The sequence below is a fragment of the Spinacia oleracea genome, chromosome 2 (assembly GCF_020520425.1).
Source record: "Spinacia oleracea cultivar Varoflay chromosome 2, BTI_SOV_V1, whole genome shotgun sequence".
In the NCBI taxonomy this organism is placed as follows: domain Eukaryota; kingdom Viridiplantae; phylum Streptophyta; class Magnoliopsida; order Caryophyllales; family Amaranthaceae; genus Spinacia; species Spinacia oleracea.
The window spans coordinates 72,924,907-72,944,760 of NC_079488.1; the positions used below are offsets into that span (position 1 = coordinate 72,924,907).

General features: G+C 38.8%; 12 non-coding genes across 12 annotated transcripts; all 12 read left to right on the plus strand.

Annotated features, from left to right (window-relative positions):
- Nucleotides 1-3,162: 3,162 nt before the first annotated feature.
- LOC130468362 (small nucleolar RNA Z43) lies at nucleotides 3,163-3,257 on the plus strand. The gene has a single exon (XR_008928750.1). It is a non-coding gene; the product is annotated as a small nucleolar RNA Z43 (small nucleolar RNA).
- Nucleotides 3,258-3,499: 242 nt separating this feature from the next.
- On the plus strand, nucleotides 3,500-3,581 carry LOC130468378 (small nucleolar RNA U83). The gene has a single exon (XR_008928766.1). It is a non-coding gene; the product is annotated as a small nucleolar RNA U83 (small nucleolar RNA).
- Nucleotides 3,582-3,625: 44 nt separating this feature from the next.
- Nucleotides 3,626-3,720, plus strand: LOC130468356 (small nucleolar RNA snR60/Z15/Z230/Z193/J17). Its single transcript, XR_008928744.1, has one exon. It is a non-coding gene; the product is annotated as a small nucleolar RNA snR60/Z15/Z230/Z193/J17 (small nucleolar RNA).
- Nucleotides 3,721-3,783: 63 nt separating this feature from the next.
- On the plus strand, nucleotides 3,784-3,873 carry LOC130468368 (small nucleolar RNA snoR1). The gene has a single exon (XR_008928756.1). It is a non-coding gene; the product is annotated as a small nucleolar RNA snoR1 (small nucleolar RNA).
- A 75-nt stretch (nucleotides 3,874-3,948) lies between these two features.
- Nucleotides 3,949-4,074, plus strand: LOC130468391 (small nucleolar RNA snoR77). The gene has a single exon (XR_008928779.1). It is a non-coding gene; the product is annotated as a small nucleolar RNA snoR77 (small nucleolar RNA).
- A 135-nt stretch (nucleotides 4,075-4,209) lies between these two features.
- LOC130468363 (small nucleolar RNA Z43) lies at nucleotides 4,210-4,296 on the plus strand. The gene has a single exon (XR_008928751.1). It is a non-coding gene; the product is annotated as a small nucleolar RNA Z43 (small nucleolar RNA).
- A 412-nt stretch (nucleotides 4,297-4,708) lies between these two features.
- Nucleotides 4,709-4,803, plus strand: LOC130468357 (small nucleolar RNA snR60/Z15/Z230/Z193/J17). Its single transcript, XR_008928745.1, has one exon. It is a non-coding gene; the product is annotated as a small nucleolar RNA snR60/Z15/Z230/Z193/J17 (small nucleolar RNA).
- Nucleotides 4,804-4,852: 49 nt separating this feature from the next.
- Nucleotides 4,853-4,976, plus strand: LOC130468393 (small nucleolar RNA snoR77). The gene has a single exon (XR_008928782.1). It is a non-coding gene; the product is annotated as a small nucleolar RNA snoR77 (small nucleolar RNA).
- Nucleotides 4,977-5,200: 224 nt separating this feature from the next.
- LOC130468361 (small nucleolar RNA Z43) lies at nucleotides 5,201-5,295 on the plus strand. Its single transcript, XR_008928749.1, has one exon. It is a non-coding gene; the product is annotated as a small nucleolar RNA Z43 (small nucleolar RNA).
- A 323-nt stretch (nucleotides 5,296-5,618) lies between these two features.
- Nucleotides 5,619-5,714, plus strand: LOC130468358 (small nucleolar RNA snR60/Z15/Z230/Z193/J17). The gene has a single exon (XR_008928746.1). It is a non-coding gene; the product is annotated as a small nucleolar RNA snR60/Z15/Z230/Z193/J17 (small nucleolar RNA).
- Nucleotides 5,715-5,757: 43 nt separating this feature from the next.
- LOC130468369 (small nucleolar RNA snoR1) lies at nucleotides 5,758-5,847 on the plus strand. Its single transcript, XR_008928757.1, has one exon. It is a non-coding gene; the product is annotated as a small nucleolar RNA snoR1 (small nucleolar RNA).
- A 57-nt stretch (nucleotides 5,848-5,904) lies between these two features.
- On the plus strand, nucleotides 5,905-6,030 carry LOC130468392 (small nucleolar RNA snoR77). The gene has a single exon (XR_008928780.1). It is a non-coding gene; the product is annotated as a small nucleolar RNA snoR77 (small nucleolar RNA).
- The last annotated feature ends 13,824 nt before the right edge of the window (nucleotides 6,031-19,854 follow it).

The following is a 19,854-nucleotide window of genomic DNA, read 5'->3' on the forward strand; positions in this document are numbered from 1 at the left end:
AGTAATAAAGAGGGAAACAGACGACCCTGGTGCAATTGAAGCAGCAGCAGTAGCAACCACCGAGAAAACCTCCCTCCAATTTATCCCCCACAAGCGGCGATTATGAATACACCAAGAGAAAAGGAATTTCCAAATTAACGAAAGCTTGGAACACAAAGTGAACATCGAAGATCCCAGAAAGCGTTGACTCCAAGTATGGTATTTATTTTCCACTTCAGGCCACCCATAAATCCCAACTGCTCTCCATTTAGGCGCATCTACACCATCACTAACCTCTTCCATAACGTGGTGCGTGGAAAAAGAACACACACTCACATTAAGGTCCTCCCTCCACCAAAAGCCTAGACCACCCGATCTCCCATAACTATTCAAACACATTCCTTGTAAAAAACCACATCGATTACGAATCAATTCAAGTCTCCCCGCATCAATTTTTGTTTCCATGACGAAAACAATGTCTGGCCTATCCCTCCATCACCAGTCCTGGACGGCTTTAACTGTTAGTGGGTTGCCAAGCCCATAACAGTTCCAGGTTATGATTTTCATTGTTGTTCGCGGGGTTGGGCAACACCAACCTCCGCTACTTGTACGCTCCTTACACAACTTGTCTGCTTCGTTCTCTTTCCCCCATCTTCCTCGCCGTCAATATCCATCTTATCCTTCCTCTTTCCACATGTTGCATCCTCCTGGCCAGCATCAGTATTACCCTCCACATTCGCCCCTTCCCTTCTTACTCTCCTAAATTTCTTCACACCTTTATTAGGAGGAACTTGGTGATTTACCCCTATATTAAATAAAAAGGGCATTGCATTAACTTCTGAGTCCACCCCCCTGGCCAGCCCTACCAGTTCAAACCCATCCCCACCTCCATTCTCCATAAGCCCCTTATGTGCCCCATTTATATTCACACCTTTATCATATGCCAAGTCCCCTTGCTCCTTCCCCACTCTCACAACCTTCTCCTCACCCACCATTTACTCCCTGCACCCGTATTCATCTCTCCATCAATTAACTCCCCCCTCACACTATTAACCCCAGTAACCATCTCTCCAGTCAGCACATTTTCCTCCTCCCTTATGCCCGCAACCCCACCCACCTTCACAGCCTTCTTCGTACCATTGATGCGCATATTCACATCCACTTTGTGCCCAATACTTCCGCTTAAGCACTCACCTTTTGTTACAAACAGTTGTCTACGACTTGAGGTAATGGCTGCCAATTCCTCTGCCTCCTTAGCCATCCCTTTACGTGGTGACGCCCGTAGACATAACCCCCATCCCAACTTCTTCTCATCTTCCTCCGAGACATTCACACAATCACGTTCAGAGTGACCAATAATTCCACACGCTAGACAAAAGTAACGTAACCGTTCATACTTATATTGGACTTTTATCTCGTTACACGTTTGTCTTTTGCACGTTGTTTTCTCCTCAACGTTTTGCTAATATCAATAATTCTTCTAATTCGCCGATATCGATCAAGACCCATAACATCATCCTCCGTCTCCAAGAACTCCCCCATACCAGCAGTAAGGGCTTTAATATATACATAGTACTACATATGTACGTTTTTTTAATGTATTAGTATAGATATGCAATTTAGTATAGATATGCAATTTCCTCCTTACTACATACGTAGTATTATATATTTTATACGTAGTACTACATATGTTTTAATATAATATTTGACTAAAATATCCGATATGACTAGTTACTAAGTTAAATTGACCAAAATATTGAGTAGATATTTTTTATATTATTGATATGATGATTGACTAAAATATTAACAAAATCATCTAATTTTTGTCATATTTTATAATTAGCCTCTTTCTTTTGTCATACATACATAAACAGTTTATATAAAAGGAGAGAGAATAAAAGAATAAAAAGTAAATATGTTATTTTTAGGAAAAGGGTTATTGGCGAGAAAATTTCACACTATGAAGTGACATGTGTCATTTTCGGTGTCCGTTTTAATATAATGTAATAAATAGATTAAAAAAGAGGCTAATCATAAAGTGACATTTGTTATTACCACATTGATTTTTTTTTTAACGCAATAGTGCTGTATAGTACTTCAAACGTTCATTTTTACTCGCAAGATTGGTCTATTTCACGCATGCTAATGCACAAGTTTGATCATTAATATCTTCAATTATATTTAAGAAAAAGTATAGAACGTTGATACTTTGAAAATAAACATTGAGACGAATCTATCAGACATTACTATATTTTATCTTTCATATAAATCACCGACAATAGTCAAAGTAAAAAATGTGAATAGTGGTAAAACTTCAAACATTGTGAGTATAAAAAAAACGGAGGAAGTACATAAATAGATAGATTTGGTTCATGTTCCGTTATATTCGACTTAATTTTTTTTTTCCTAAACTTACATTAAGGGCGTGTTCGGCGGTAGCGTTTGAGGTAGCGGGTAGCGTTTTGACCTAGTCAAGACGCTACTTGTAAAATTTGTAAGTGTTTGGTAAAGTAGCGATTTAGGTAGCGGTTAGCGGTTGAGGTAGCGGTTGGGTAGCTTTTATCAAACGTTAAAATTAGTAGCGTTTAAGGTAGCGGGTAGCGTTTGACAAATTTATAATAAAGTTTTAAATAATATTCTTGCTTTTATTTTTATTTTTATAATATCAACCGCTATTTTTACCGAACACTCATATTAGTTACCGCTACTTTGACAGCTAACCGTTACCCGCTACTATTCACCGCTACTCGTTACTTTAACCGCTACCCGCTACTTAACCGCTAACCGCTACCCGCTACCGCTAATTTTGCCGAACAGGTAAGTGAACTTATCTGAATTTATCTAAACTTATTTTATCTGAAACCCTCGTACTCAAAGTAGATCGAACACAAGAGAGCTTTTAGCCTACGGAAGAACTCAAACCTTTGCTGAATTACATATGGGCCAAATACTTCTCAAAATACAAGCTAATCACATAAAAAGCCCGTTTAAAACACAAAACCCTAACAAACCCCTCTTTCCTCACCCCCTTATAAACAAACCCGCCACAATCCATTTCTCATCAGTCACAATCTCCTCCTCCTCCTCCTCCTATTCCCCCATATCCCCAATTCAGTCTCATCTAGGGTTTTTGTCTCTCATCAGATTTTCAATTTGTTCGTCGGTTCAATCGAATAAATAAGAGGGCGATGACGAAGATATATTGGTCTCGTTCGTCATAAGAGCGATTCAATTCGCCTTGATGACCATTCTTATATCACCACCCATAAGCCGAGTCCTCTTCCCCAATCTCCAATTTATAGGTTATTTTCCCCCCCCTTCTGATTGTTCTTCAATTTTTGTTGTTTGATTTTGGTTTTTGGCCGATGATTAAATTTTAAAAAATAGACAAGCATATGTCTGAATCATACATGTTGAATACCTAATCTTCTCTATGAGGCCAATTTTTTTTCCTAATCAAAACTTATTTTTTGTCAAATTAATCGTTAGTTTTTGGCTTAAATACCTAATCTTCTTTATTTGTCAGTGATGATATGTAATGATGTGTCAATGTATGAACAATTAAATGATTACATAAACATTACTGCCTTCCTTCTGAGACTATTTTAAAATTTTATTTTTGAAAATCAACATTTTCAAAGAGCAAAGAGGTCGTATGATGATTTTAAATGCATAGTTCATATGAATAAATCTGTGATTAACGTTAACCAAATAGTCTTTCGCTCCTATCTGATGACCTCAATTTCCAAGCTTTCAAAAATTTCCAATTTTTTTTTAACAATTTTGAATCCATTTGAGTTAATTGGCCAAGATGATTAACGCTTTATTTCTGACACCTCTTGTATGAGAAGTACTTAGGTACTTCACTGAGCAGATTATGCAACATTCTGAGCCTTAATTTGTGTTAATTTTAACAATTGATTGTAATTAGTTTAGATTAATATTCGTTATGATATCGAGTAGTCTTTCAGGCAGCCCCCTAGCAAAAAGCAATTGATAAGGGAGGTGTTATTCTACTCGTAGATGAATTCTTTGGCTCTTCAGACCTGCTGAGATTTTGTTAATGACGCAGTTCTAGTAACGCTAAAGTACATTGATTTTAATTTCAATTCTACAATAGTTCTATTGAGATAGGTTGGATGTGATTTGGTGTTACACTACACAATAGAGTAGATTACTGGGTGGCTAGTGTAGTTTTATATAAATCTGAATAGTTCAGCTGATTGAAGAGGACAATGACGAATGAAATATTAAGGTCTCGTTCGTCGTAAGAGCGATAATTTCGCCTTGCCGATAATTTTAACCATTTCCGAGTCCTTTTCACTGCACTTTAAAACTTTAAATGTTTTAACCAATTTTAGCTCTTTTTATTATTACGTTGGATATTTAATGGCCTATGATTAATTTCATTGGATAAAGACAAGCATATGTCCGAATCAAATTTTGTTGACAATTTATTCTGTGAGGCTTAAATTAGTTTCGTACTTTAATGGCTGCTTAATTTTTGTCTAATTTATTTAGTTGTTGATACGAAGTAATTGAGTAATTTGTGTATTTATGAGTAATCGATTTTATATACTGGCCTATGATTAATTTTAATTGAATAAAGACAAGCATATGTCCGAATCTTAAAATGTTGACAATCTATTCTATGAGGCCTTATAGAAACACACAATTTAATTGTTACTTGGTAATAATAAAAGTTATTACTAATTTAAATGTATTCAGATGAGGTCGTGTGATGATTTTAAATGCATAGTTCATATGATTGTATCTATGATTAACGTAATTCAAATAGTCTTTCGCTCCTATCTGATGATCTCATCTACTAATAATTTAAATTGATTATTTATGGAATTATGAGTAGTTATTCAGGCAGCCCCCTATCAAAAACCAATTGATAAGGGAGGTGTTATTCTACTCGTAAATTGTTTCTTTGGCTCTTCAGATCTGCTGATATGTGTAATGACGCAGCTCTAGTAACGCTCAAGTATACTCTATTTAGCCGGGTTGAATCTCCATTTTGTAATTTGCCCGTCAGTTTCTGAAACCGATATCTAATTCGATAGAATTTGTTATTGGCATGACATTAACTGATGTGACCTAAACTAACTAATTAAGTCTGACCTGATCATTAAAACTGAACTGTGACTTGATTTTGACATTGATAACAAATCGAAACTGCATTTGGCGTCTTGCTTGTGATTCAGTCAAATAACGAGGGCGATGACGAAGATGTATTGGTCTCGTTCGTCATAAGAGCAATTCAATTTGCCTTGATGACCATTCTTATATCACCACCCATAAGCCGAGTCCTCTTCTCTAGTTTTAGGTTCATTTTTTTCAATTGTTCTTCGATATGTACGATGTACGATGTTTGATTTTTATTTTTATTTTTGGCCAATGCTTATATTATAAATAAAACAGATAATTATGTCTGAATTATACATGTTGAACACCTAATCTTCTCTTTGAGACTTTCTTCAAATTAGCTGTTATTATTTAATCGGAATTTGTCTATGACGATATGTGATGATGTGTCAGTGTATGAAGAACCAAATGATTACATAAACATTACTGCCTTCCTTCTGAGATTACATAAACGTTACTAACTTAGATTTTGAAATTAACAAATTTTAAGAGGTCGTAGGATGATTTTAAATTGCATAGTTGATATGAATAAATCAATGATTAACGTTAATCAAATAGTCTTTCGCTCCTATCTGATGACCTCATTTCTTCAATTTCCAATAATTTTTACAACTTTTTGATCAATTTGGTTCGCTTTATTTCTGACACCTCTTGTATGAGAAGTGCTTAAATTGAATATAGGTGGTTCGCTGAGCAGATTATGCAATATTCTGAGCCTTAATTTGTTTTTAATTGGTTTTGATTAACATTGTTTGTAACATCGAGTAGTTATTCAGGCAGCCCCCTAGCAAAAAATAATTGATAAGGGAGGTGTTATTCTACCCGTAGATAAATTCTTTGGCTCTTGAGACCTGCTGAGATTTTGTTAATGACGCAGTTCTAGTAACGCTCAAGTACAAATTAATTTTAATATCTAACACAGTGTTTGAAATTGGCTTTTCAAACTATTTTGTGTACTTTGGCTCATCGTTTGTGTAGACTGAGTGTGTCAAAGTTTGTTAATTTGTTGTACCAAAGTCGCTTCTTGATTAAAGATCTTAAACTGTTACGGGGTTGCTTATCAAGAGGACTTTCAAACAGTGCATTTAACGAAGAGTAAAACATTTGAAGCTGTGGCTCGGTACGTGGAAACACAAATGGTACTAAACCTACCTTACCAATGGCATTCCTTTTAATAGTGTGGAGAAATTTTGATACCATAATCTACTGGTATCCCTCACTGTCATGTACGTATTCTTTTCTCCAAGGGGTACAACCCATGAGTAGTTCGGTTTGGAAGGACCTCAAATCAATAGGAGTGGAGTTGGATGATATGTGTAAGTGTTGCAGCAATGGGGAGGGATCTCTAGAGAATCTGTTTAGGGATTGTGAGTTGGTCCATTGGATTGGGTAACTGGTTCGTTGGCTCTACAAGAGTCAATCTGTTCGGTCACGTTGAATCTGTTTAGGGATCTGCCAATCAGTTCGTGGTGAAGAACTGTCTGGTTTTCTTCTCTAAGTAAGAGGGAAAGAACTTGTTGTTTACTGTATTGTTTGATTGTATTGAGTACTATTTGGGGTGTTAATGAACGGTACCGAGCCTATAAAGGCTTTAGCTTTAAACTTGTCGAGCTTGGGAAATGGCCTCGAGTACGAACTTGATTAATGAAGTTTAAATTAAGAAACATGTTAGAAATAAATTGACCGAGCTTTGTTGAACTGTGAGTAGGCTCTCCTTGTTAACAGCCTTGTAATAATAGAATCCGAACAATCTCTAGATTGAACAGAAGATTTTATCAATTGCCTAGAATCCGTTATTTGAACAAAACTAGATCTTGTGAAATCATATTGAATATTTGATGATATATTCTGTACCACCTTGCTAAAAAAACGATCTTAAATGTTTCTTCCGTTTCTAATTCCCAAAACTAAAATAACTAACTGTTCATGTGTTCAAAGATACGACGGACTAATTAAAATGTAGAAAATCACTGTAGTCATGAGTTCATTCGAAATTGAAAGTTTTGACAAGCTAACTAGGATCAAAACAACAACACAAAGACGTTTTACCACAAAGGGACATAAACCATAAATCATACTACGTATGATAAAAAAAATTAAATCAATAGAAACTTTTTGCAACAACTAGAAATCGTATGTACAAAAAAAAATACAAATCAAATCAGGCAACCACTCAATGACTCATTGACTCAAACATTAAAAGAATAAATCAATTACTCTGTATATTATTTGAACTCAAACACCACAAAACTCAATGATGTTATCTGGAAATTGAAATCACCCAAATTTCAATTAAAAATTTTGATTCAATTGTTTACTTGAACATTAAAGACTAAAGAGGTGATGGAGGCACAAATCGGTACTTCAGTAGCGACAAGCTTCCAAGGTTGCAGCAACTTAGCAATGGCGGATCCGACGAACATGTATGGAAGAGAGAGAAATGACAGTTTTTCACTTTTAGCCTTTTACTTTTATTTATTTATTTACCGTATATTTTATTTATTCTTCCCACTTTTACAGTTTCACGTGCAATATGCTTCTTGGGTTGGTTCCTACTTTACCTTTTCCCTATACACAATACAATACTAAGTAGTATTACTTCAGAATTCCAGATATTTAGCTGCGATTTTAATTTTGTCTTTACTTTCTGTTTTTTATTTTAAAATAATGGGGGCCCCTGTGGATCTCTTGAGGTCTACATGGGTCCGCCCCTGAGAAGTACTAATCTGGGATGGACGAAAAAAAAAGGTGTGAGACCACTCCCATCAGAGCATGAATAACAAAGAGGATTCACCCTCCTCTTAGCACTCTCTCTCCTCAAAAAAGGAGTCCTCATTGTTGTTGAAATGGAAGAGAGGATCCATTTTTTGATGAGGAATGAAACCTCTATAGGGGGAGGGTGAGAGTGGAAGGATGGCTGGGCGCTGGTACGCTTGGGCACTCTCTTGTGGGCAGCGATGGGCATGGTCGGCCCCCTACGACACTACACATGCCCATCGCATTCGAGGGACGACGGTGGGATTATTCGAGGGATGGAAAATTTTTCGGGGATGACGGTGGTGGACCGGGTGCCCGAGATATGGCCCGAGACCCGACTTGACCCGGATTTTTTTTTTTGATAAAAAATACCCACAAAGCATTGACGGATTTTGTTGTTGGCTATAAGAATTTGTGGGATGACGGTGGTGGATTCGGCCCGCTATACGGAAAAAGGCCCGACTTGACCACGAGTTTTTACGGCTCGATTGACGGAGTTTTCGGGGGATGACGGTAGTGGAATTGGCCTGCGACACGGCCATAGTACCGACTTGACCTCGAGTTTTCGTTGGTCGGAAACAAAATCCAACGATGCATTGAGGGAATTTTTCGGCTCCGTAAATTCGGGGGATGACGGTGGTGGATTTGGCCCGCAATACGGCTAACGTCCCGACTTGACCTCGGTTTTTCGTGTGCTGCAATGGTCCCACGGTCGTCTCTCGGATGGGTTAGCGGAGGGGAGTTTGGGACTTGTCGACCGGATGCGGTCTGTTCTTGCGGGCAGCGGAACGAGCAGCCTACGAGCGCGGACTAAAATCTAGTTGACGTCGTCCTTCGAACAAACCTCGTAGGAATTGTGACGGATTTTGTTGTTGGCTTTAAGAATTCGTGGGATGACGGTGGTGGATTCGGCCCGCTATACGGAAGAAATCCCGACTTGACCACGAGTTTTTACGGCTCGTTTGACGGAGTGTTTCGGGGGATGACGGTAGTGGAATTGGCCTGCGGCACGGCCATAGTACCGACTTGACCTCGAGTTTTCGTTGATCGGAAACAAAATCCGGGTATGCATTGAGGGAATTTAGCGGAGGGGAGTTTGGGACTTGTCGACCGGATGCGGTCTGTTTTTGCGGGCAGCGGACAAAGCAGCCTACGAGCGCGGACTAAAATCTAGTTGACGTCGTCTTTCGAACAAACCTCGTAGGTATTGTAGGGGAGCTTGGGAATCGATGATCGGATTCGGTGTGTTCTAGTGTGCGGGCAACGGACTAAGCAGCACACAGGCGCATACTAAATCTCGTCGTCGTTCCTTCGAGCAAACCAGGAACGGGTACTATTGTTGATGGGAGCTTTTGGCTTTGATGTGGTCCTCTTGTCCCTTTTGGCTTTGGTGTGGTAATATTTTCCGAAACTCGATGCGGATTGTTCCCGGATGCGGGCGATATCAAGCGGCATGTGGGTGCCATGCTCGCGCGCGCAGCCCACGAGGGGCGCCATGCGCGCGCGCGCAGCCCGCGAGCTCGCAGCCCGCGAGCTCGCAGCCCACTGCCGCAAGCCCACACGCTGGCGTGGCCTTGGCGCGCGCTGGGCCTGCCTTGCGGTGGGCCTGGGCGCTGCCTTGGCTGGGCTTGTGGCGCGCGTTTGGCTTGCTGGGCGATGGCCCGACTTCGTGCTGGGCCTTCGTCCGGCAGGCCTCGTCCGATGCTAATTCGTACGATACGCTTCCGATTAAATTCCCGGTTCCGGAATTCATTTCCGATACGAACAATATTTAATATTTCCGATTCCGGAATCAATTTCCGTTTCGAACAAATATTTAATATTTTCGTTTCCGGAATTATTTTCCGATTCCGATAATATTTCCGATTCTGACAATATTTCCGTTTCCGGCAATATTTCCGATTCTGGCAATATTTCCATTTCCGATAATATTTTCCGATACGTACCATGTTTCCGTTTCCGGCAACATCTACGACTTGGATAATATTTATATTTCCGATACGATCCATATTTCCGTTTCCGGCAATATCATCGTTTCCGGAGTATTCATTTCTTGCCTGTGACGATCTCAGCTCCCACTGAAACCAAGATCCGTCGATTCCGAATATCCATAGATGGAGTATCTAATGCCATTAAATACTTGATCCGTTTACGTACTATTTGTGTGACCCTACGGGTTCAGTCAAGAGTAAGCTGTGGATTAATATCATTAATTCCACTTGAACTGAAGCGGCCTCTAGCTAGGCATTCAGCTCACTTGATCTCACTGAATTATTAACTTGTTAATTAATACTGAACCACATTTATTAGACTTAACATAGAATGCATACTTGGACCAAGGGCATTATTTCCTTCAGTCTCCCACTTGTCCTTAGGGACAAGTGTGCATTTCCTAATTCCTTTGTCGCTCGATGCTTGCTCTTGAACATAAGGTAAGAGTCGTCATCCTTATTATGTCCAAAGGTGTTCCTCGGTTTCAGAGTTCAACTGATCAAATAAACAGATAATCATAGCCTATGATTCATCCGAGCACGGCCATGCATTTCACAGTTTCTAGCTCTCCGAGTGGCCTTGTACAACTTTTAAGCATCTCATCCCGATTTATGGGAGGACAATCCCAATCTTGTGATCTTGAGATTAGACTTCGTTTGATAGGTGATTACCTGAGCATTGCCTTTATAGCCTCCTTTTACGGTGCGACGGTTGGTCAACGTCAAAGTAACCAGTTCTCAAACAAGTAATCTCAAATCACTCAGGTATTGAGGATTTAGTGTCTAATAATTTTAATGAAATTTACTTATGACAGATTTTCATCTTTTACAGCAAAGTTTCATAGGTCTTGTCCGATACTAGTCTTCCCAAAGTAAGTATCTATGCAAATGATTATGACATTGCCATGTCCACATAGTTCAAGAAACAGAACTACTAGTCATCTTGCATTCTAATCGTCTAACGTTTTCTATGCGTCCAATTTTATAGAAAACTCCGACTAGGGACCATTTTCAACCTTTGACATTCAAGTTCACTTGATAGACATTTCTTAGTCACAGGACTGGTCCTGACAGTCTATCTTGAATATATTGTCAAATTGAAGGGACTCATCATTTAATACTAAACCAAGATTAAATGGAATATGAATAATACATTTCATATATGATAAATGTTCAACCCCAACGTTTTACAACCATGGGCCTCTAACCCATCTTTAAAACATTTCCTGGAGTTCAAAGCTATGCTTGATTTCCAGTGCTACAATGTGAGTGTTGCTTCTCACTTGTTGCATAGGTTTAGTTATCACGCTTTGCCAATCTTAATATCCTTTTCATCGAATGTTCTTCGAGATATGATGATAAGATCTTTTGAGTATGTTTATTTTGTGATCTAGTCTTTCTTACTTAAATAGTGGTTCTACGCATTTTGCAATGAAGAACCATCAAGTCAGCAGACATGTGATCCAGCCAAGTTCAATGAAGAACTCATTAATATAAACAACTCTGTTTTATTGCTTCTTAGGCAATAAGTACTTTTACTTCAACTGTTTAAGTTGCTAGTGATGCTTTGTTTGGATTTACTTATCCAAACAGTTCACAGACATGTGGAAGACTTTCCAGCTGTATCTTAGAACATAGAAATTAATATTTTAATTTCCCACGCAACAACTCATGGTCTCCAATCCATGTTGCCATTTCGAAACACGATGCTCTTTAGCTCGTCCTTGTCAATGGATAACTCCAAGGGGATCTTGCTTGATCCTTTGCCAGTGTTTTATGCGTGTAGCATCAATATTTAGCATATCTTTATTTCCTTGAATCAAGAACTATTCCTATGTACCTTTTTAAGTACCATAAGTTTTTCTTGATCTCAATCTAGTTGATCTTTACTTAGATCAATAGAGACTGGTATATTTTCGTCATGCCTAAAGCCATACGATACGTTTTTGGCGATCCTCATATTATATCATACATGATAAATTCTTTTGCAGAATAATTCCCAATTGAATTCTATTCATGTAACTTTAGCTCATTCAATTTCAGTAGATACTGAATCCAGCTAAATTCTTTGACATATAATATAGGTTAAGAATCTCACTTAGATCCTCTGATGTTTTAACTTAGTAAATGCTTATACATAGTTCAAACATTCTTTACTTAGATTTATTCATATGGGTCGAATGTCTCCAATGGAGTATTTCGTGTTTGATTTAGTAAATGCCATTACTTAATCCAAAACAATATCATAAGATCTTTGTAAATAGATCTTAATACCCAGTATGTACTAAGTTTCGCCATGGTCTATCATTGATGAATAATCTCAAATCTAAGTCATTAGCATTTGAATGTTAATTTACAATAGAGAGATATGTGTGTGATACACGTAGGACCAATTAAGTTTTTATGTACTCCCACTAAACTTCTTATATATCTATAAGAATCATGTATATTTTATGAAACTATAATACTTAATAGCTTCACTAAAATACATTTCTTATTCCCAATTGCTTGCTTAAATCTGTACTTAGATTTCATAAGCTAGCTTTCCTTTTCAAGCATTATTTGGATCCACAAATCCTATGACATGCCATGTACATAGTTTATTCCAACATTTGATTGAGGAATACGTTTTGTCATCCAATTGCCATATGTACCAATATGCAATCATTGCTTGAATTATAGACTTGAGCATTACGATTATGCATGAGGTTTTAACACAATCCACGTCGTGAATTTGCTTGTAACCTTTAGCAACTAATCTAGCTTTGTGTAGCTTTGTGTGTGAACACAATTCCATGTTTGACGGTTTTTATCCTTAAAACAAACTTGCAACCAATAGGTGTGAAACTATTCTTGCAAATCAACAAAATTTCAATTTTGTCATCAAAACATTGGTTATGTTTTATGGCCTTTAACCATCTAAAACATTTGAGTCTATATATGGCCTCTAACCATTTTAGGGAATCTGGGTTTCGTCATAGCTTTCTTACAGGTCACAAACTCATTAATCTACATGATAATAGTTTGACTGCAAGTTGTAGGTATCTTCACTATCTAATGGAAGAATCGCATAGCTTCAATGACCTGAACTCCATGTTTCTTCACTATCTAATAGAAGAATCTCATAGTTCCAGTGACTTGAACTCTATGCCTACTAGGGTATAGAACATCAAACAATAGAATATCAATAGCCACTTGAAAGTCCTTTGAATATTCTGTTCTCCTTGAAGCACTTGTAAAGTCTTCTAAGAGATGTCTATTCTTTAAAGCCACTTCTAAAGTCCTTAAAGAATAAGTTCGGATTTTGTGAAGCACTTCGAAAAGCCTCCGGAATGTCCATTTATGTTTGTTGTTCGCCTCGAAGACTTTCGAGGTCTATTTTCTCCCACTTGTCATTTTGGAAACGAATCTCCAAAAGGACATTATTTCGAGCAAACAAACATTATGTTCTCAAAAATTCGTGGTAGAAACAATACCCTTGTGTCTCATTTGAATAAATCACAATGAAACGTATATCTATACTTGGGCCTTAGTTTGTTGAATAACAAACACTAAGCTCCCACTGAGTTTAGGAACTCTTTAGATATATTATGAAAAGATATTCTGAAATTACTTTTCAATAGCTTTGACGAATTTGGTTTAGTTTGGTGGTAGTTGAGCATTTTGTTTTAGAAATTATAGGAAAAGTCTTTATGATTCATCATTGATCGAATCAAGTACTAATTGACTTCGATCATTCCAACGTAGATATGCCATATCTTATAGAGCTAGATTGTGAAATTACAACACACAATCATTGATGATCATATTTGGTCTCAAGTAATCATCAACATGATCTAACCTAGATCTTTATGATTTCTTGCTAAGTGGATTTTATACTTCTGAATCTTTGAACTAGCCAAACTGTTAGGTTATGATACATATGACATTTACATAGATCATGCGGAAACAACCATTAACCCAGGAAACATATTATTTACACATAATCATATAGCATAATTAGATGCATACTCTTTGTTGCGTGCCTTCCCTAGCTGCGCCCGAACCGAACAAGAACAAGTCTTTTAGGACTCCAAGTGTCGTCCCTCCGTAGAAAGTCCACAGCACGTCCGGATCCGCCTTAAGATTGACCAACTAGAATCGCCCTTAAGGTACTCAGAAAATTCGGCACTTTTGGGGCAAGATGGGTGTTTGAATTTTCTCTCAAAAACCTCACTTTTGAATACTTTGAAACTTATGTATAAATTATGACCCCTAGGCCTTTATTTATAGAGTTATGGAAAAGGAATCGTAATCCTAGTAGGATGCGAATTAATTGGAATTAGAATTCTACATGAATTCTACTTAATCAATTTATCCAATAGGAATAGACATTTAATCATACACTGACTCTTGCAGATTCAGGAATCTCGCATGAGCTCAAACTCACACACACACGGCAGCCACAAGGGCTGCCCACGCATGCGAGCAGCAGCCCACGCAGCGCGGCCCACGCATGCGTGGCCTTGTGCGCGCTGGGCTGTGGCGTGCGTGCTTGCTGGGCGATGGCCTGGCTTCGTGCTGGGCCTTCGTCCGGCAGGCCTCGTCCGATGCTAATTCGTACGATACGCTTCCGATTAAATTTCCATTTCCGGAATCTATTTCCGATACGAACAATATTTAATATTTCCGATTCCGGAATTAATTTCCGTTTCGAACAAATATTTAATATTTCCGTTTTCGGAATTATTTTCCGATTCCGGCAATATTTCCGATTCTGACAATATTTCCGTTTCCGGCAATATTTCCGATTCTGGTAATATTTCCATTTCCAATAATATTTTCCGATACGTACCATGTTTCCGTTTCCGGTAACATCTACGACTTGGATAATATTCATATTTCCGATACGATCCATATTTCCGTTTCCGGCAATATCATCGTTTCCGGAGTATTCATTTCTTGCCTGTGACGATCTTAGCTCCCACTGAAACCAAGATCCGTCGGTTCCGAATATTCATAGATGGAGTATTTAATGCCATTAAATACTTGATCCGTTTACGTACTATTTGTGTGACCCTACGGGTTCAGTCAAGAGTAAGCTGTGGATTAATATCATTAATTCCACTTGAACTGAAGCGGCCTCTAGCTAGGCATTCAGCTCACTTGATCTCACTGAATTATTAACTTGTTAATTAATACTGAACCGCATTTATTAGACTTAACATAGAATGCATACTTGGACCAAGGGCATTATTTCCTTCAGTCTCCCACTTGTCCTTAGGGACAAGTGTGCATTTCCTAATTCCTTTGTCGCTCGATGCTTGCTCTTGAACATAAGGTAAGAGTTGTCATCCTTATTATGTCCAGAGGTGTTCCTCGGTTTCAGAGTTCAACTGATCAAATAAACAGATAATCATAGCCTATGATTCATCCGAGCACGGCCATGCATTTCACAGTTTCTAGCTCTCCGAGTGGCCTTGTACAACTTTTAAGCATCTCATCCCGATTTATGGGAGGACAATCCCAATCTTGCGATCTTGAGATTAGACTTCGTTTGATAGGTGATTACCTGAGCGTTGCCTTTATAGCCTCCTTTTACGGTGCGACGGTTGGTCAACGTCAAAGCAACCAGTTCTCAAACAAGTAATCTCAAATCACTCAGGTATTGAGGATTTAGTGTCTAATAATTTAATGAAATTTACTTATGACAGACTTTCATCTCTTACAGTAAAGTTTCATAGGTCTTGTCCGATACTAGTCTTCCCAAAGTAAGTATCTATGCAAATGATTATGACATTGCCATGTCCACATAGTTCAAGAAACAGAACTACTAGTCATCTTGCATTCTAATCGTCTAACGTTTTCTATGCGTCCAATTTTATAGAAAACTCCGACTAGGGACCATTTTCAACCTTTGACATTCAAGTTCACTTGATAGACATTTCTTAGTCACAGGACTGGTCCTGACAGTCTATCTTGAATATATCGTCAAGTTGAAGGGACTCATCATTTAATAAACCACAAATTAAATGGAAAAATGAATTTCTTTCATTTATTGTGAATGATTAACCAATAATGTTTTACAAAGATTTAAACTCTAAAACTTTAAAACATTAAACAGAGACATCAAAGCCATTCTCCAATATGCTTGATTCCCATAGCTGCAGTGTGCGAGTTGTGCTTCGCTTGCGGCAGAGGTTTAGTTAATGGATCTGATATGTTGTCATCAGTTCCAATTTTGCTTATCTCGACTTCTTTTCTTTCAACGAACTCTCGTAGAAGGTGAAATCTACGAAGTACATGCTTGACTCTCTGGTGGTGTCTAGGCTCTTTTGCCTGTGCAATAGCTCCGTTATTATCACAATACAGGGCTATTGGTCCTTTAATGGAGGGGACTACACCAAGTTCTCCTATGAACTTCCTTAGCCATATAGCTTCCTTTGCTGCTTCATGTGCAGCAATGTACTCCGCTTCAGTTGTAGAATCCGCAATGGTGCTTTGCTTAGCACTTTTCCAGCTTACTGCTCCTCCGTTGAGGCAGAAGACAAACCCAGACTGTGATCTGAAATCATCTTTGTCGGTTTGGAAACTTGCGTCCGTATAGCCTTTAACAATTAATTCATCATCTCCACCATAGACCAGGAAGTCATCTTTGTGCCTTTTCAGGTACTTCAGAATGTTCTTGGCAGCAGTCCAATGCGCCTCTCCTGGGTCTGACTGGTATCTGCTCGTAGCACTGAGTGCGTACGCAACATCCGGGCGTGTACATATCATAGCATACATTATTGAACCAATCAATGATGCATATGGAATCCCATTCATTCGTCTACGCTCATCAAGTGTTTTTGGGCACTGAGTCTTGCTTAGAGTCATTCCATGAGACATGGGTAGGTAGCCTCGCTTGGAGTCCGCCATCTTGAACCTATCAAGCACCTTATTGATATAAGTGCTTTGACTAAGTCCAATCATCTTTTTAGATCTATCTCTGTAAATCTTGATGCCCAATATGTACTGTGCTTCCCCTAGATCCTTCATCGAAAAACATTTCCCAAGCCAAATCTTGACAGAGTTCAACATAGGAATGTCATTTCCGATAAGCAATATGTCGTCGACATATAATACTAGGAAAGCAATTTTGCTCCCACTGACCTTCTTGTATACACAAGATTCGTCCGCGTTCTTGATGAAACCAAAGTCACTGACTGCTTCATCAAAACGTATATTCCAGCTCCTGGATGCCTGCTTCAATCCGTAGATTGACTTCTTTAGCTTGCATACCTTTTTAGCATTCTTTGGATCCTCAAAACCTTCAGGCTGTGTCATAAACACAGTTTCTGTTAAAACGCCGTTTAAGAAAGCAGTTTTGACATCCATCTGCCATATTTCGTAATCGTAATATGCAGCGATTGCTAACATTATCCGAATAGACTTTAGCATTGCAACTGGTGAAAAGGTTTCATCGTAATCCACACCGTGGACTTGCCTGTAACCTTTCGCAACCAATCTAGCTTTGAATACTTCAAGTTTCCCATCCTTGTCCTTTTTCAGTTTGAAAACCCATTTGCTTCCAATGGCTTGGTAGCCATCTGGCAAATCGACCAAATCCCATACTTGGTTTTCAGACATGGAGTCTAATTCAGATTGCATGGCTTCTTGCCATTGCTTGGAGCTAGGGCTCGTCATAGCTTGCTTGTAAGTCGCAGGTTCATCACTTTCAAGTAATAGAACGTCATAGCTCTCGTTCGTCAAAATACCTAAGTACCTTTCCGGTTGAGATCTATATCTTTGCGATCTACGCGGGGTAACATTTCTAGATTGACCATGATTCTCACCAGATTCTTCTAAAGATCTCTGAGTTTCATCCTGAATGTCATCTTGAGCATTCTCTAGAGTTTGTTGTTCGACTCGAATTTCTTCGAGGTCTACTTTTCTCCCACTTGTCATTTTGGAAATGTGATCTTTCTCCAAAAAGACACCATCTCGAGCAACAAACACTTTGTTCTCAGATGTATTGTAGAAGTAATACCCCTTTGTTTCCTTTGGATAGCCCACAAGGATACATTTGTCAGATTTTGGATGAAGTTTGTCTGAAATTAATCGTTTGACGTATACTTCACATCCCCAAATCTTAAGAAAAGACACATTTGGAGGCTTTCCAAACCATAATTCGTATGGAGTCTTTTCGACAGCTTTAGACGGAGCTCTGTTTATAGTGAGTGCAGCTGTATTTAGTGCATGTCCCCAAAATTCTAATGGAAGTTCGGCCTGACCCATCATTGACCTGACCATGTCTAGCAAGGTTCTGTTCCTCCGTTCTGACACACCGTTCCATTGTGGTGTTCCAGGAGGAGTCAATTCTGATAGAATTCCACATTCTTTCAGATGGTCATCAAATTCATGGCTCAGATATTCACCGCCTCTATCAGACCGCAGTGCCTTGATCTTCTTGCCTAATTGATTCTCTACTTCACTCTGAAATTCCTTGAATTTGTCAAAGGATTCAGACTTATGCTTCATTAGGTAGACATAACCATACCTACTGAAGTCATCAGTGAAAGTGATAAAGTAGCTGAAACCACCTCTAGCATTTGTACTCATTGGTCCACATACATCTGTATGGATTAAACCCAATAGTTCATTTGCTCTTTCTCCAACTTTAGAGAAAGGTTGCTTTGTCATTTTGCCAAGTAAACATGATTCGCATTTACCATAATCCTCTAAGTCAAATGGTTCTAGAATTCCTTCCCTTTGAAGTCTTTCTAAGCGTTTCAAGTTTATATGGCCTAATCGGCAATGCCACAGATAGGTGAGATCTGAATCATCCTTTTTGGCCTTTTTGGTATTTATGTTATATACTTGTTTGTCGTGATCTAATAAATAGAGTCCATTGACTAATCTAGCAGATCCATAAAACATCTCTTTAAAATAAAACGAACAACTATTGTCTTTTATTATAAAGGAAAATCCCTTAGCATCTAAGCAAGAAACTGAAATGATGTTTTTAGTAAGACTTGGAACATGGAAACATTCTTCCAGTTCCAAAACTAGCCCGGAGGGCAACGACAAATAGTAAGTTCCTACAGCTAATGCAGCAATCCGTGCTCCATTTCCCACTCGTAGGTCGACTTCACCTTTGCTTAACTTTCTACTTCTTCTTAGTCCCTGTGGATTGGAACATAAGTGTGAGCCACAACCTGTATCTAATACCCAAGAAGTTGAATTAGCAAGTATACAGTCTATAACGAAAATACCTGAAGATGGAACGACTGTTCCGTTCTTCTGATCTTCCTTTAGCTTCAAGCAATCTCTCTTCCAATGCCCCTTCTTCTTGCAGTAGAAGCATTCGGATTCAGAAGTGGGTTGACTGACCTTCCTCTTTGCAGATTTGGCGCCAGTTTGCTTAGTTGGGCTGGCCTTGTTGCCACCTTTCTTAGCATTCCTCTTCTTTCCAGATTTCTTGAACTTGCCCCCACGCACCATAAGCACATCTTGCTTATCACTTTTGAGCGTCTTTTCAGCGGTCTTCAGCATACCGTGAAGCTCAGTGAGCGTTTTGTCCAGACTATTCATACTGTAGTTCAGTTTGAACTGATCATACCCGCTATGAAGAGAATGGAGGATGGTGTCTATAGCCATTTCCTGAGAAAATTGCTGATCCAGCCGACTCATATTCTCAATGAGTCCAATCATTTTGAGAACATGTGGACTTACGGGCTCGCCTTTCTTAAGCTTGGTCTCAAGAATTTGCCTATGAGTCTCGAATCTTTCGACTCGAGCCAGATCTTGGAACATGTTCTTCAACTCACTGATGATTGTGAAAGCATCTGAGTTGATGAACGTTTTCTGCAGATCCGCACTCATGGTGGCGAGCATTAGACATTTCACATCCTTGTTGGCATCAATCCAACGATTGAGGGCTGCCTGAGTGATCCCGTCGCCTGGAGCTTCGGGCATCGCCTCATCTAGGACATACTCCTTTTCTTCCTGCATAAGA